The following is a 15,320-nucleotide window of genomic DNA, read 5'->3' on the forward strand; positions in this document are numbered from 1 at the left end:
TTTCACCCATTTGGTTCCATCCCTCCGATGAGTGCATTGTGATTATGCAGAGCACCTGTCCTCACTGTCAGAGTAGGGAGGATGCGGTGCGCTCGTGAAAAAAAGCCACATCACTCAAACCGAGAGGAGGCAAAACATTTCTGGTTAAGATGTGTGCAGTCATTGGGAAATGACTAAAAATGCTTGTAATTTTCAGCATTAATCCTAAACAACACACATCGTGAAAGAAACACAACAATGATTATAGGCTGCTGCAGTGCACGGCAGGCATCCTCGTTTCCTCCATGCAACAAGTAATAGATCCTTAAAAATATGCAATACAATAATATATTTGGGTGAAAGGAAGATGATTTTGAAGCATTGTTGTTTAAAAACAATTGAAAAAGTAGTGGGCAATTCTTGAAAACGATCTATTGGATTTAATGGAGGTGGTTAACATTTCCGGAAATAGAGTTTTCGTTTTCAATTTGTACGTTTAACATTTGATGGCTAAAATGAACATTTCAAAACATGATCGGAGGTCCAGGCTGGATGTGGCTGAAATTCAATTGAAATGGCTGACATTTCTGCTTTGAATTTATCTCTCAAATAAGAAATGGAACATGTATCAAAGAATATTGTCATACTAAGTTGAAGCTTAGAGCGTCAGTTTCATGTAGCTCCTTTTTGTGTTGATATATCAAGGTGCTTTCATTCCATTTGCTCAGCTCGTCTCAGTGGGGGATTTGGGGAGTGGTTATAGCAGAGTCAGGGGCTGTGAGTGTTGCTCACGCAAAATGATATCATTGTTTGTGTCTACTGTAATTGTGGAGTTTTTTTTCTCATTGTGTCATTTAAATCTGACAGGTTATTCTCCTTACTTAATTAAGTAAGTACATCAGATTTGTATTGTATGTCTTTATTTATATAGCGCCATTAATGTACATAGCGCTTCACAGCAGTAATACACGTGACAATCGTATAAATAACAAATAATAAAAATGACACATAATGGGAATAAGTGCTTCAGGCATTAAAGTGACATTTAGGAAAAGGAGTCCCTGCTCTAAAGAGCTTACAATCTAATTTGAGAAACTCCAAATAAATGGTTTCATACATTTTCCATCAATGCAACTTGACTGAAAATAATGTATTCCTTTCACTTTATAAAGTCAATTTCTTAATGTTGGTACAGTACATGCTCCTTTTATGCTAACACATTATATGTAAATTAGCTATTCTTAGTTCATGTAAAATATTCTTTATTTATTTTTCATGGACTTTATTTATTGTATCATTTTTGTGTTACAGGTATACACACTTGAAAATATCGGCCGTGATTATATTACATAAAATGTAAGCAATCTAATTAGAAGCAATGCAAACAGAGGTGATGATTTTTCATATCTTAGCCATTCTCAAGAGTGCAGAACTATAAACCTTTCCATGATATGAATAATCCTTTAAATGATGAAATCTATTAGGAATTCTAAGACCCTAGTAATTAAAAATAATGCAGCTAGTGGTGGCCCAGGAATAAGACGGGCCATGAGTCAATATTGTCTAACAGCTTATTAAAGGTCCCGGTTTTAAAGTACAGTACAAAGTAATAAACTGCATATTTTCCCTAATGGCAGGGACAGCTAATGATATCTAGATTAACTGTACAGTTTTTACATCTGGCTTATACCCAGTGCACTACTTCTTTTAACATAAAAGGTTGGCTTCATAACAGCAAGAAATTTCCAAATCAGCAATTCATTCTCCTTTTTTTTTTTTTATCTCCGGAAAAAAATAGCTATGCTGCATTGTACAGTTATATTAAGAATTTCAAGAGACTCAATAGATGTCACTCCTAATCACAAACACCAGTAGTTTTAACCATGGTGGTTTTATGTGAAGCTTATCTCACTCTCCACTGCACACTAAGGGGCTTATTCTATATCCACCAAAGCGGATATAGAATAAGCCCTGAACATGTTATGAACCCTCCTGTGCTTAAAGGAGTATTCCAACAACACATGGTATGAAGCAGAGGGTTTCCAGGGCTGAACCACTTTAATTTCTGTTGGGTCCCTCTGCTTCCTGAGATGCATTCCTCCTGCTGCCGGTATCTCATGGAGGTTTAAAGCTCCCTCATCAGGCGGAACGATATGAAGCTGCGGTGGGACATATTCTACAACCAGCCGGACCTGCTACTGGCATGAACTACAGAGGTATGTATCTCAGGATGCAGGGGGTCCCACGTGCTGAAATGAAATTGCTTCCGCTCTTGAGACCGCCTGCTTAGACCATAGGCGGAACCATACCTTTAAGGGAATACAATGACAAAAACTAGCCAGTCCTGTTTTTTCTACTTATCGTATCTTCTTCCTTTAAAAATGTAATTGCCAACTCAGAATGTTCATACCAAACACACACACACAAATAGTATCGGCTTTATCTCGGTCTTTGCCCCGGGGGCTATTATAATCTTGGCAGTTATCAGTTATTATGCATTGATTGGATTTACATTTTTTAAAGAAAGTGAAGTGCTCAAATATTGTTTTGTAAGGAGAAGAAGCTTTAATAAGTCTAAGGCCCGGGCCATAGAGGGGTGAGGAGATCCGAGCCGCGCTGACACTGAGGCAGCGGGCGCGATCGGAGGCGGGGGGAGACTGAGGGAGGCGGGGCATTGACGTCGCTGGGCCAATCGCCCGCGACACACTGACGTCGACGTCACGGCGCCTGTGTGCTGTGCTGTGATTGGAGGTTTTCAGCCGACAGCGCGCTGAAAAACAGCTTGGCCCGTCAGCACGCCTGCGGACGCTCGCGTGAGCCCCCTCTCAAGGCATCCTCATTGTGGATGCAGGGGCTCAGCGCGGAGCGTCCGCACGGCTCAGCATGGCTTGTCCTTCTATGGACTCGGCCTAATGAGTATTGTGCTACTTGATGCTGCAAGATGTCAATTTTATATACATCAAGGAGGTTACTTACCAAAGTCTTACGCGGGCAAAACTGGGACAAAACAAGTACACATTCATAGGACCCTATTTATCAAAAGGAAAACTCAAAGGGCCCTATTTACTTAGATTAAGTGTTAGCGTCCACACGTTCAGCCAAGGCATGTTTGTAGTGGTGCGCAAACTGGGGGGAACGCTCCATTGAGGGGGCGCAAGATTATATAGGGGGGGTGCAGGCAGCGTGCGGCAAAACCTGGTGTGTGCAGGCTAGCAGATGCTGTGCGCAGGAGGATGAAAAAGCTGTGTGCGGGCGGCCAAGAAGCTGTGCGCAGGCAGCCGAAGATGATGTGCACGGGCTGCCGAACAGGATAGTGCAGGTGGCGGGCATGTGATGGTGTGTGCACACGTGGGGGCTTCAGAGGTACGGGGGAGGAGCACGCCCGAGCGCTGTGATGTCAAACGCCCCTCCTTCCGGTGTCTTCCCTGCAATAGCGCTGTGGTCCTGCTCTCCTCTGCTGGCAACCTGCTTCGCTGCGATCCTCTGCAAGTGAAAGGGTAGGGTGCCACTATATCAGTCATACTATGAATGTACAGAAATAATGAAAAAAAAGTGAAAACATAACATTGAAAATGGAATAAATAAATAAATAAGACATAATACTGTAGGTAGGAGTGTGGATGACACTGGGGACAGCAAGCCATAGAGCAGGGAGAAAAAAAAGGCAAATGGGAGAAGGAAAAAAGGGAGGGGAAGGGGAAAAAAAGGGGGGGAGAGAGGGAAGGGAGAAAGCAAAGAGGTGGATGAATGCCCCCCCAAAATGATTGCCTTTGTGCACGTACGCCCTCCCAAGCTTGGCGCTTGGGGAGACAAACAAAATTGACATTGAAGCGCGCTCAGCAGCAGTCAATGCACACACACACACACACACACACACACACACACACACACACACACACACACACACACACACACACACACACACACACACACACACACACACACACACACACACACACACACACACACACACACACAAAAATAGCCCCGATCCACGAACCCCTGCTCGTGCTTGCAAAATTAAAAGGACACCATATGCTCATGCTTGGAGAGTTGGTGATGTCATCGCTCTCAGCAGCAGTGTGGACGCAGCATAATTTTTCAAGCGCGAGCATACATATTTGTATTTACATTGTATACCGTTGAAAAAAGTTTTTTTTTTCTTCATGTGATTTTGATTACATCAGGCAGGTGCAGGAGTTAGGAGTTGCACGGAGGCAGAGCAGGACTGCCGGGAGGAGGGAGCTGTAAAAGCATAGACACAGGAAGTAAGAAAGACTTCCAGGTCGGACCATTGAGGCGCGCGCTCCTCCCCGGCCTTCCTACTCTGCCTCCATGCAACTCCTAACACCTCTGCTGGTTGTTTCCCTCTGGCGGCCCGCCACGGCCATGTTAAGGGGAGTGGCGGGGGTAGAGGGGAATCGGAGTGTAGAGAGGATGGAGGGGGAAGGGTTTTGTCTTCTCCTTGCAGCCATCTTGTGCCTTATCCTCTCCCGTGCGGTCTCAATCCCCTTTTTCCGTCACTAGGGTCAGGTTTTAATCCCCCAAACTTCAATGTCTTTAATACTCTGATTCCCTTAGTCGAAGGAGAACTCATCTATTTCTATCAGCGCATAACTGTGGCACCGTTCACCTATGGGATATCCGTTTGGGCCAGCCATCGTAGCCAAACATTTTTAAATTTAGCGCCAGTGTGATTAACTAAACTGGTTAGTTTTTCCATCTGGAAGACAAACCAAATTCTATTTCGAATTGCAGCAATAGATGGAATTTCATTTTGCTTCCATAATGCTGCGATCTCGCATCTCGTTGCTGTTGCAAAATGAGCAACCAATTGATTTTCCACCCTGGCTAATCCCTGGGCTGGTCTGTTCAATAAGAAGAGCCACAGGTCCATGGGAATGGTGAAGCCCAAACTCATCTGTAGCCAATCTCTAATCTGCTCCCACAGGGACACCAGAGGTTCTATTCTAAAGGACAAGTTCCGGTGCCAGGAAATAGTGCGTGGGCTGACTGGGGACATAGTTACTGAGCAGTACTGAAAGCAATCTTACTCTATGTACTAGCACTGCTTAGTAAACATTGTCCACTTAACTTCTCAGTGTTACATTTATAGTTAGTAGCATATATTCTGCTGTGCAGTTGTTGTCAGTATAGCAAGAGTGAGATGAAACTGTCCCTGTTTGGAGAAATTTGCGTCCTTACTCTAAATGCTGATGCAGTCATACTAATGGATTTATTATGAGGGGGCGGAGAGCCGGGTTTGGGAGAAAGCAGAGACTTACTATATCTTGGACATCTATCCTTCATTAATATTAATGTCTGTTGTCTTCATCTGCAGCATATTGGCTACAACATAAGAGCTTAAAAGGGGACACAGAGCACCAGTGCTTACTTGAAAGGCAAATATGCACATTGTTGAAAAAATAAATTCAATCACTCATTCAGTAACGAATAAGAGATTTGCGTATTTATGTTTATATTCCATGTTGAAAATATAACCCTCAAAATAAAAATACCTACGGATGTAGCTCTCCTTACTGTTTTCGGTCCCGCGACCGCGCCAATTGTTGCCTGGGAGGATTAACACTGTGGGGGGTCCGATTGAAAGGAATGAACCCCCCTAAGCGTCGCCGTGACTGCCACCTCCCCCAGCAGAGCTGTGACTGCCACCTCCCCCAGCGCCACCATGACTGCTGCCTCCCCCAGTGCCGCCGTGACTGCCACCTCCCCCAGCGCCACCATGACTGCTGCCTCCCCCAGCACGCTGTGACTGTCACCTCCCCCAGCGCTACCATGACTGCTGCCTCCCCCAGCGGTGCTGTGACTGCCACCTCCCCCAGTGCCGCCGTGACTGCCACCTCCCCCAGCGCCACCATGACTGCTGCCTCCCCCAGCACCGCTGTGACTGCCACCTCCCCCAGCACCACCATGACTGCTGCCTCCCCCAGCACCGCTCTGACTGTCACCTCCCCCAGCACCGCTGTGACTGTCACCTCCCCCAGCATCGCTGTGACTGCTGCCTCCCCCAGCACCACTGTCACTGCCACCTCCCGCAGCACCGCGGTGACTGCCACCTCCCCCAGTGCCGCCGTCACTGCCACCTCCCCCAGCACCGCTGTGACTGCCACCTCCCCCAGCGCCACCATGACTGCTGCCTCCCCCAGCACCGCTCTGACTGTCACCTCCCCCAGTGCCGTCGTGACTGCCACCTCCCCCAGCGCCACCATGACTGCTGCCTCCCCCAGCACCACTGTGACTGCCACCTCCCCCAGCACCACTGTGACTGCCACTTCCCCCAGCGCCACCATAACTGCTGCCTCCCCCAGCGGTGCTGTGACTGTCACCTCCCCCAGTGCCGCCGTGACTGCCACCTCCCCCAGCGCCACCGTGATTGCTGCCTCCCCCAGCACCGCTGTGACTGCAGCCTCCCTCAGAGCCACTGACTGCCACCTCCCCCAGTGCTGCCGTGACTGCCACCTCCCCCAGTGCCGCCGTCACTGCCACCTCCCCCCAGCGCCACTGTGACTGCCACCTCCCCCAGCACCGCTGTGACTGCCACCTCCCCCAGTGCCACTGTGACTGCCACCTCCCCCAGCACCACTGTGACTGCCACCTCCCCCCGTGCCGCCGTGACTGCCACCTCCCCCAGCGCCACTGTGACTGCCACCTCCCCCAGCGCCACTGTGACTGCCACCTCCCCCAGCGCCGCCGTGACTACCACCTCCCCAAGGGCCACTGTGACTGCCACCTCCCCCAGCACCACTGTGACTGCCACCTCCCCCAGCACCGCTGTGACTGCCACCTCCCCCAGCGCCGCCGTGACTACCACCTCCCCAAAAGCCGTGTTTTTCAGGAATTTCGGTCGTGGCGAGGAAAATAGTAAGGCTGGCTACATCTGTATCATTTTATCTGAGTCTCTTACTTTCATTTAAAATAAAATGAGGGATGTACAGTAGGTAATGTGGAATGCCAAATAAAGACCTCACATGCAATTTTAAGTTCATACCGTATGAGTCACCATAAGTATTATATAAGAAGAGCATGTAATCATCAGTACTCGCATCAACATATGCACTGGCTGGTGTAATGTCAATATAAATCCCAGAGAAAGGTCTGAACACATAGGACATTTTTTTTTAATTGGCTATTGCACAGTACATAAAATCCATAGCATTTTGAGTACAGCTGTTCAGATGTTTCTTGTATTCTACTTTGGATTACACTCTGTCATGACAAATGATGACTGACACTTGACACGTCCCAAGTATTGTTAGAATGATTATATTTGATAAGTATGCAGCTTGCTGCTACTCTTTTCCTACATCAATAATTACATTTGAATATCATCTGTGTGCAATTAAAGAAGTGTTGTTGTACCCCTTCCTGTGCTCTTTTTGACTATAGATTCTCAGTGACCTGTAATACAGTGGGGCCAGTGACTGAGATGGGGGTGGGGGGGAGTAGAGGGGGTGGTGGTGTGGTGGGGTGGGGGTGTTTGTGGTGGTAAGAGGGGGGGGGTGGGGGAGGGGGCTGGGTGGGGGACATTTTTAAACTATTGATGGAGTCATGTAAAAGTACAAGGAGATGCAGACAGGGATGTGAGGGTATTTGCAGCTGTGTCCAGGTAAAGATTAAATAGCATAATGAGTTTTAAAATATACAATATTCAGACTGTAAACTCTTTGGGGGAAATATACACAAATTCATCTATGTACAGCACTGTTATAACAAATAATGTAAGTGATGGATTTACCAAACTGAAAGAAATATACATGAGGACAAATAATTACATACCTCCAGTTCTCTTTAATCATACTCACACAGTAGAACATCATAAAAAGGAGTTTATTCTCACAATACATATGCATCATCCTCCAGAAAGGTTTGTATTGGTATACAAAGCTGTTTCTTTATTTTTAATAGAAGGATACATGTTATGTTAAATTTTAGAAAATACACCAGGTTCATTTAATTTTGTGGTTCACCCACTTCAAACACTGCTCAAGTCACATGTATATAAAAAAAAGATAACCTATTAAAGGGTGTTTTACAAAGTATGTTTAATGTAACTACCTAAAATTATTCATGTTTAGGAAGCCATTTAAAATGTTTCCGATAATATGACGTCTGAAATGTAAAAAGCAAAGGAAGTATTCTTCGCAAATAATTATGTTAAGAGAAATATTATTGGTAAAGTAAATATGACGTACACAGATATTACACACGTTAGACCAATTGAAAAACAAAGAGTGTGCACATTTTTAACAAATACAAAGAGACACTGGGCTAGATACACTAGAAAGTGCAAATCATCTTTAAAGCAACTGTAGCAAGCGCTTGTCAGTCTGTGCTATTTTGGTCACAGTAAATCTGGCATATTACAGAGGGTGCTGCCTGCTGTGTATCTATCATTGCAAACAGTTATTTTGCCATTAACACTAAGGGGGGGATTCACAAAGCTCCGATAACGGGTATCGGAGCTTGATCGGAGTTAAGTGCTACTGACTTGAATGGCAGTTGACGCCGATCGAGCGCGGGTACTTGTTTTTGGGGAATGCTGAATCCCCTCGTAAAATACTTATTTCCAAGTGGCATTTTTTTTTATAACCATACAGTAAGAAGGAGATTAAGAGAATGGGTGAAATAGAATTTAGCGGAGGAATTAGTAGGTGCGATTAAAGACTATAATGCGTGGATTGACAATGCTCCGATAAAGGGTATCGGTGCTCTCTCCCACGTTACCTGTCGTTGACCTGCAGGATCAAGCTCTGAGACACTTATCTGAGATTTCTCCCCCTTAGTTTGTACCTCTTAGCAATGCTGTATTGCTTATTTTTATGTCTTTTAAAACTGCTGGGTTAGGAAACAAGATTTAGCCGACATAAATACTATATAGCAGAAGCTAATTTCGAGTTTGAATACAGATAGCTGATACAGGCTTTTTCCTATTAGCCTGAGCAGCAGCAGTTATATTTAAGCAGTGAGTTACACATTGAATTGACATAATTCTATACAAGCTATGCCTCTTCAGCCCATACAAAGGCTAAATAGATATAGAGCTATTTCAGATTAGGTCATACTGAATACAGTATTGACATACATATATAGTATATAAATATAAAGATATATACATTTATATTACCATAGTGGTGAGCAGGGCTCACATAATGCAATATTCTTGCGTTGGTTCCCTGTATAATGTCATGAAGAGAATGTAGTTGGCAGGCACTCACATGAGGCTGAATGTGATTCTTTATAGTTTATTAAACCAATATACAATTAAAAAGCATATGCTGTGCCCTGTGAGTATCTGCCAACTACATTCTCTCTCATGCTCTCTCTCTGCCCTGTCTGACATGCAAGTCCTGGTAGAAGTGCAGGCAGTGTTAGGCCCAATCCAGGGTTTTCCCCACAACCAAGTAGCCCCTTGAGTGACATGGGGCGAGGCAGGCTACGGCCTGTGTTCTGCCCAATTACGGGCTCAGACCTTGGACTCTCCCCCTCAGTATTTAAATTGTTTCAGTGTTGTCTCTCCCTTTTGAGTTACTGGTCTCACAGAAGAGGTGTGCATGGCTCTGGCACCTACTATCACCTTCCCTCAGGGAGTGGGAGTGAGAACCATATCCTCTTCTCCACTAAGGAGTAGAGGAAGAGTTAGGACCGCCCTTGGTGCCCATGGCTGTGGGTGCGAGTCCAGGGACCATCTGGAGGCTGGAGGCCTAGTGTATGCGGTGTATCCAGTGTATGCTGTTGTATGCTGTATGCTGCAGAGAATAAAGTGTTCCTGTTTATGTAAATATACTTCTGCCTGGGCATTCAGTTTGTTAGGGGGCGGAGGAGAGAGTTCTTCCGCAGAGACAGCTTCCAGAAGCACTGGAGCTTGCGGCAGATAGAGGCGCTGACACCAAAGTGAGAAAGAACCAGCTGTCAACCTTAAAGCCTGTCCTGTTCCCCAACAACATCAGCGGAATCACAGATCTACTGTGAGCCAACAGGTACTTAGCACCATTGTACACCTGGTAGCCGGGGAAATCTCCCAGAGGGTGGGGGAAACACTGCAACATTTGGAGGCACTGCTGAGATCATCAGGACAGGCTTTTACAGTGAAAGCAAGCCGCAGAAAGGTACAGAAGGTATGTTTTCAGACTGCAAAGAAGGATGGGGGGCCAGGTGTAGCTCTAGGGGACTCCTGCCTACCATAACAGGGGCTCAACTTCCTGCCAGGGAGCTTCAACCTGCGCTGCCTCAATGAGGTAAAAACTGTGCTGAAGCAGAATGCTATTGCTCTGGTTCTAGTCAAAGACTAGAAGACTAGTCACCCTGAGGACTGATACGTGTATGACGCGTGGAGGGGGTGTTTTGGTTGCCAGGGGCCCAGAAACCTTTGAAAAGGACTGCAGTGTCAGGGTCAGACGAGGTGGCGTTAAAGTGTTAATGGGTAGTGTCTGAGGAGGGGTGCCCGATCCGCGGGTGCCTGGAACTTCTGTTTGAGGAACTACCACAACTACTACTAGCAGCTGATGCACAGGGAGCTACAGTGCACTTGAAATAAACTTATCGCGTGCAGCGTACTGGAGGGGGTTTGCCTAGCCAGGGGTATCTTTCCTGCTCAAGACATCTGCAGCGTGAGGAGTGCGATTTCCCTCCAAAATCGAGAGGACAGTGTCTCAATGTGCCATCCAAAATGGCGGTTCCCGCCAACATCGGGGACCGCTTGGAGGGTTTGCAAAAAGTTGCAAGCTTTCCTTTGCAGAGTTTATGCAGGGCTTGACGCGAAGCTAAGCCATGCCCTGTGAAGTGAGTGGCTTGTTGCGAAAGCCGGAGCCACACCCATCTACACTGTGAGTTGCTCAGTGTGGAGCCGAAGTTCCGCCCTTCTGTGTGCCTCACCTCTTAGATCCACCAGAGGGAGGAGGCACTGTATTTATCCCAAAGAAACTGTCAGCCCGGAGGGAGGAGCCAGATGCAAGCGGCCGTACCCTCAGTTCCTTGTGGCAAGCAAGCTGTGCAGAGCTGCTTCCACTACTGTTGAACTATTGCTGTGTGTGCTTGCGAAATTCTACACCACCATGTTGGAGTGTAAAATTACGCCATATAAGTTACCAGGAGGCTTCCTGGTAGTGGAGGTAGGCGGCGAGTGTTACTTAAAGTGCCTCTGCCCCTGTTGTGACTTCCCCGGCGGAGACGCCAGCCTAACAGCTATGTGCCCTCAGTGTGGGGCCTTCTATCTTTGGCCCGCAGTGTCACTGCTGGCTACACCGAGACGAAACCCAGAGGCGGCCTTAACACAGAGAAGTGCAGCCTGGACTGAGGGCTCTGGAGCGGACGCACCAGGGGGCCGTGTGCCCTGGTTCCGGAACCCAACCAAGACCCACTGTAAGTTGACTGCCCAGGTAGAGGCTGAGCCGCTTCCGCTGGTGGCACAGGAGCGGGACCGCTGCCTGCTGATAGACTGTGAAATGCTCCGGTGTCTTTCCCCTGCATAGGTGTCCCTACGCTCATCTGATGACGACAGCAGCGGACGGCGATCCGTGGGGATGTGCCGGCCGGTGTATCATCCCTGTGAAGCGACGTAAGAACCACCCACCTTTGGAGCTGAGTAGCAGCGGAGTCTCGTCCAGACAATGTCTCGGCGAGCATTGGTGCGGCCTAAGCAGCGGAGGAGTGTCACACCCGTAGCGACTCCCAGCGAAACGATTCCAGCATTGGTTCTGGCATCAGATTCCGAGGAGTACATGATCTCCAAGAGCCAGCGGAGCAGTCAGGATCTTCCCCCTAAGGCCTGAGACATAGTGTTTTTTTGTTTTTTTCGAACAAATTTATTAGGCATTTAGGTAGATATGCAGTGACAGCATGCGATAAAGCCTAACATTTTCAATACCACAACTTTTTTGGGGGGAAAACAGGTAGACAACCGCAGTTGTCCGTAGAAGAGGGGGGAGTGCCTTCAGAGAGGGAAGGCAGAGGGGAGGGGGACTGGGAGGATGAGGGGGGGGTAGAGAGGGGGGAGGGGTAGGGGGGGTGGGGGACCCATCTGACTGTTGGGGGTATGGACTTGCAGGTAATCTCAGAGCACCCCTGGTGGAGGGGTCGGTCTCTGACGCGCTGGGGTTGGTTGTCTGGCCCTATTGCTGGAGATCCATGGTTCCCAGATGTCCTCGTAGGCAGGGAGTTTTTGTCTAACGATGGCGGTGAGCCTTTCCATGACCATCACCTCGTCGACTGAGACATAGTGGTTTTAAGCTCGCTGAGGCGGACTGAGCCGCGCTGAGCAGATGCACAAATCCCCTGCATCTGTCATCATCGCGGCTATAGTTTCTCCCTCCGCATGCGCGCTGATGCGTGCGGAGGCTGAGAAATTTGAAATTTGTCGCTCGGGGAAGCGGAGGAGCGGTCACATGATGGACTAGCTCCGCCTCCTGGCACGCCTCTGCTCCGGCCCGCCTCCGCCCTACCCCCGCCCCGCCCCCAGAGCGCGCTCACTGCCTCGCCTGCAAGGACAGGGAAAAGCCCCATTTTGGAGCAGGTGAGGCAGAGCAGGAGCGCGGCTCAGCGCTGTTTGCTCCTCTATATCCCATGCCTAAGGCTGCAGCCAGGCAGGGAGAGAGCGCGCTGGCGCTCGTGCGCAGTGACATCACGCTCCCGGAGATTTTGGGCCGGCTACGTGTGCACGCGGGGAGCGTGTTGGGGCTGCGGCCATGACGTCACGGAACTGGTTCGTCCTCATTGGCCGAACCGCTCACGTGATGCGCCAGCAAGATGCAAATTCAATTTTGCTTGCTTCAGCAAACATCTAAGCGCCGTGCATGCGCAGGCGCTCGCTCACGCTGGCCACACACATTGCTGCAATGTGTTTAATCGCGGCCAGCGTGAGCGCCCGCTCAGGCGTATTCCCTTCAGGCTCCGACTGAGGTTTCCGGCTTCTGTGAGCCAACAGGTACTTAGCACCATTGTACACCTGGTAGCCGGGGAAATCTCCCAGAGGGTGGGGGAAACACTGCTACACATATACAGGACACATCCTTCTAAAACAAGAAGGAACCGGCGCTCGAGAGGTCTTAATAAAAAATATATGTAATCCACAGATTGATATCTCGGTCAAATACACTGACCTTTGTCATCTTGACAAAAGTCAGTGTATTTGACCGAAATGTCATATCTGTGTGGATTTAAAAAAATGTTTTTGTATGAAGACCTGTGAGGTGCTGGTTCCTTCTTGTTTTAGGAAGATGTGTCCTGTAGTACAAGTCTCCCCAGCGGGGGATGATCTCTGTGCACCTGGGGCAATTATATAGATCCAGTGAGTGCACCTAACCTCTATCTTCTATATACATACATACATACATATATATATATATATATATATATATATATATATATACATATACATATACATATACATACATATATCTACTTATGCATTATTCTAATTTAGTAAAAAAAAAAATAGATAGCATAAGCAATGTCTGTTATGGATTAATTATGAATATATTTGTGTTTTTGAATGAGGTGCTATACTGATACAAACATCTATTTATTGTAAATTATTATGTGTTATCTTGAATTATCACTAGGAGCAATGAGACTGGGAAAATGTGTAGTCCTGATTACGCAACGATCTTAAAAAATGCATTTTCACAAAGTACTGTATGCTCTTCCATATTGTATTAGTATTATTCAAGGGGAAATATTACCCTTTCATGATACACTTTTGACTACTGTATGTTCAAGGTAAAACAGTGAAGCATCCCAATAGCCTGGACTCATAGGTATTGTCCCACAGTCACTCCTGCCAAGCACTGCCATCTACTGCACTTATTCCCTCACCTGCTGTCTCTGTAAGTTTCCCAACATACCAATTAGATTGTAAGCTCTCCAGGGCAGGGATTTCCTTTCCTATTGTCTGACTTTGCTGCTCTTATTGTATTATAATTCCCTGTACCGTATTGGCTCTTTGTAACAAAGTGCTGAGTACACTGTGGACGCTATGTAAATAAAGATATAGATACATACATTAAATGCATGCTGCAAAAAGGATCCTGAGACAGGCAATTTGAACTTGCATCAATTTAGCAAGCTAATTTCCATCAAATATGGCTACTTTAGCATATTACTCGTCAGTGAGTGATTCTGGTAGTATTTTTAGAAGGAGTATCGGGGAGAGTTAATTGATGTAGTATTATAATGATATGCATACACTTCTGTGCCTCAGACATCATCTTGTCTCTTATTCCTGAATGACAAATATGTATTATATTTGATATGGAGTAAACATCTTCAGCTAATGATCTGTTGTGAATGTGCTTTGAACTTGATCTAAGAATGTTGATCTTAGTTAATTAGGTGATGTGATACTTAGATCAGCTGTATACCAAACCTAGTAGGTTTAGGCCATTATTCTATATTGTCTGAAGTGGCCGTTCTGGCTGTTTTTGGCCAAATATCCCTATTGATCATTCGCATAAATTATATTAAATGACCGCCTTATGGTCAATGTGGATCTAAGTAACACAGGGATGGCCAACTCCAGTTCTCAAGGGCCACCAATAGGCCAGGTTTGAAGGATATCCCTGCTTCAGCACAGGTGACTCAATCAGTAGCTTAGACAACAACTGAGCCACTGATTGAGCTATCTGTGCTGAAGCGGGGATATCCATAAAACCGGACCTGTTGGTGGCCCTTGAAGACTGGAATTGGCCAGTTGGGGCAGTCGCTAGACACGGACACTTCCCTAGAATACCCCCCACCCATCGACCCGTCATCAGAGGTAAAGCAGTCCAGTCTCTCCCCTGTCCGCTCTTAGGAGGTGACTTGGGATCCCCCAGACATTCCCAAGCTCGAGAATTACCCATGGGAAAAAGTGACCGGGGCTGAGGCTTTAGCTAGGGCCTGGGGTTGGGCATAGGGGCGGACGGTCGGTATCCGCGGGGTTCCGACCCGCTCTCCACCGCTACATTGTCCAGAGCCACCGCAAGGGCTCTCCATTGCTCGGGTCTCACCGCTCTCAGCTTTCCTCAGAGCCTGCCAGCTCTTCTTGGGTCCTGGTGATCGGGAAACACTGCCAGATCGGCAAGGCGCGGTCATCTCTCCATCCGCTCCGCTACGGCCACCAGAAGTGACGCCCTCGACTGTGCTGGATGCTCCGCCATCTTGGATTGGGTCCCCAAGCGGGACCTCTTCCTCCACCACGACATCCGGAAGCTCAGCTTGTTTCTGCCGCACCGCCTGGGCCTGGCACTGCCCTTCCTCCGCCGATGCAACCCTCGAAGCCTGGTAGGAGCAAGGACTACTCTTACCACTCCGTGGAGTCGGTGTGGATCTGCCCTCGCCATTGGAAC

Source organism: Ascaphus truei, chromosome 1 (assembly GCF_040206685.1).
Source record: "Ascaphus truei isolate aAscTru1 chromosome 1, aAscTru1.hap1, whole genome shotgun sequence".
NCBI lineage: Eukaryota > Metazoa > Chordata > Amphibia > Anura > Ascaphidae > Ascaphus > Ascaphus truei.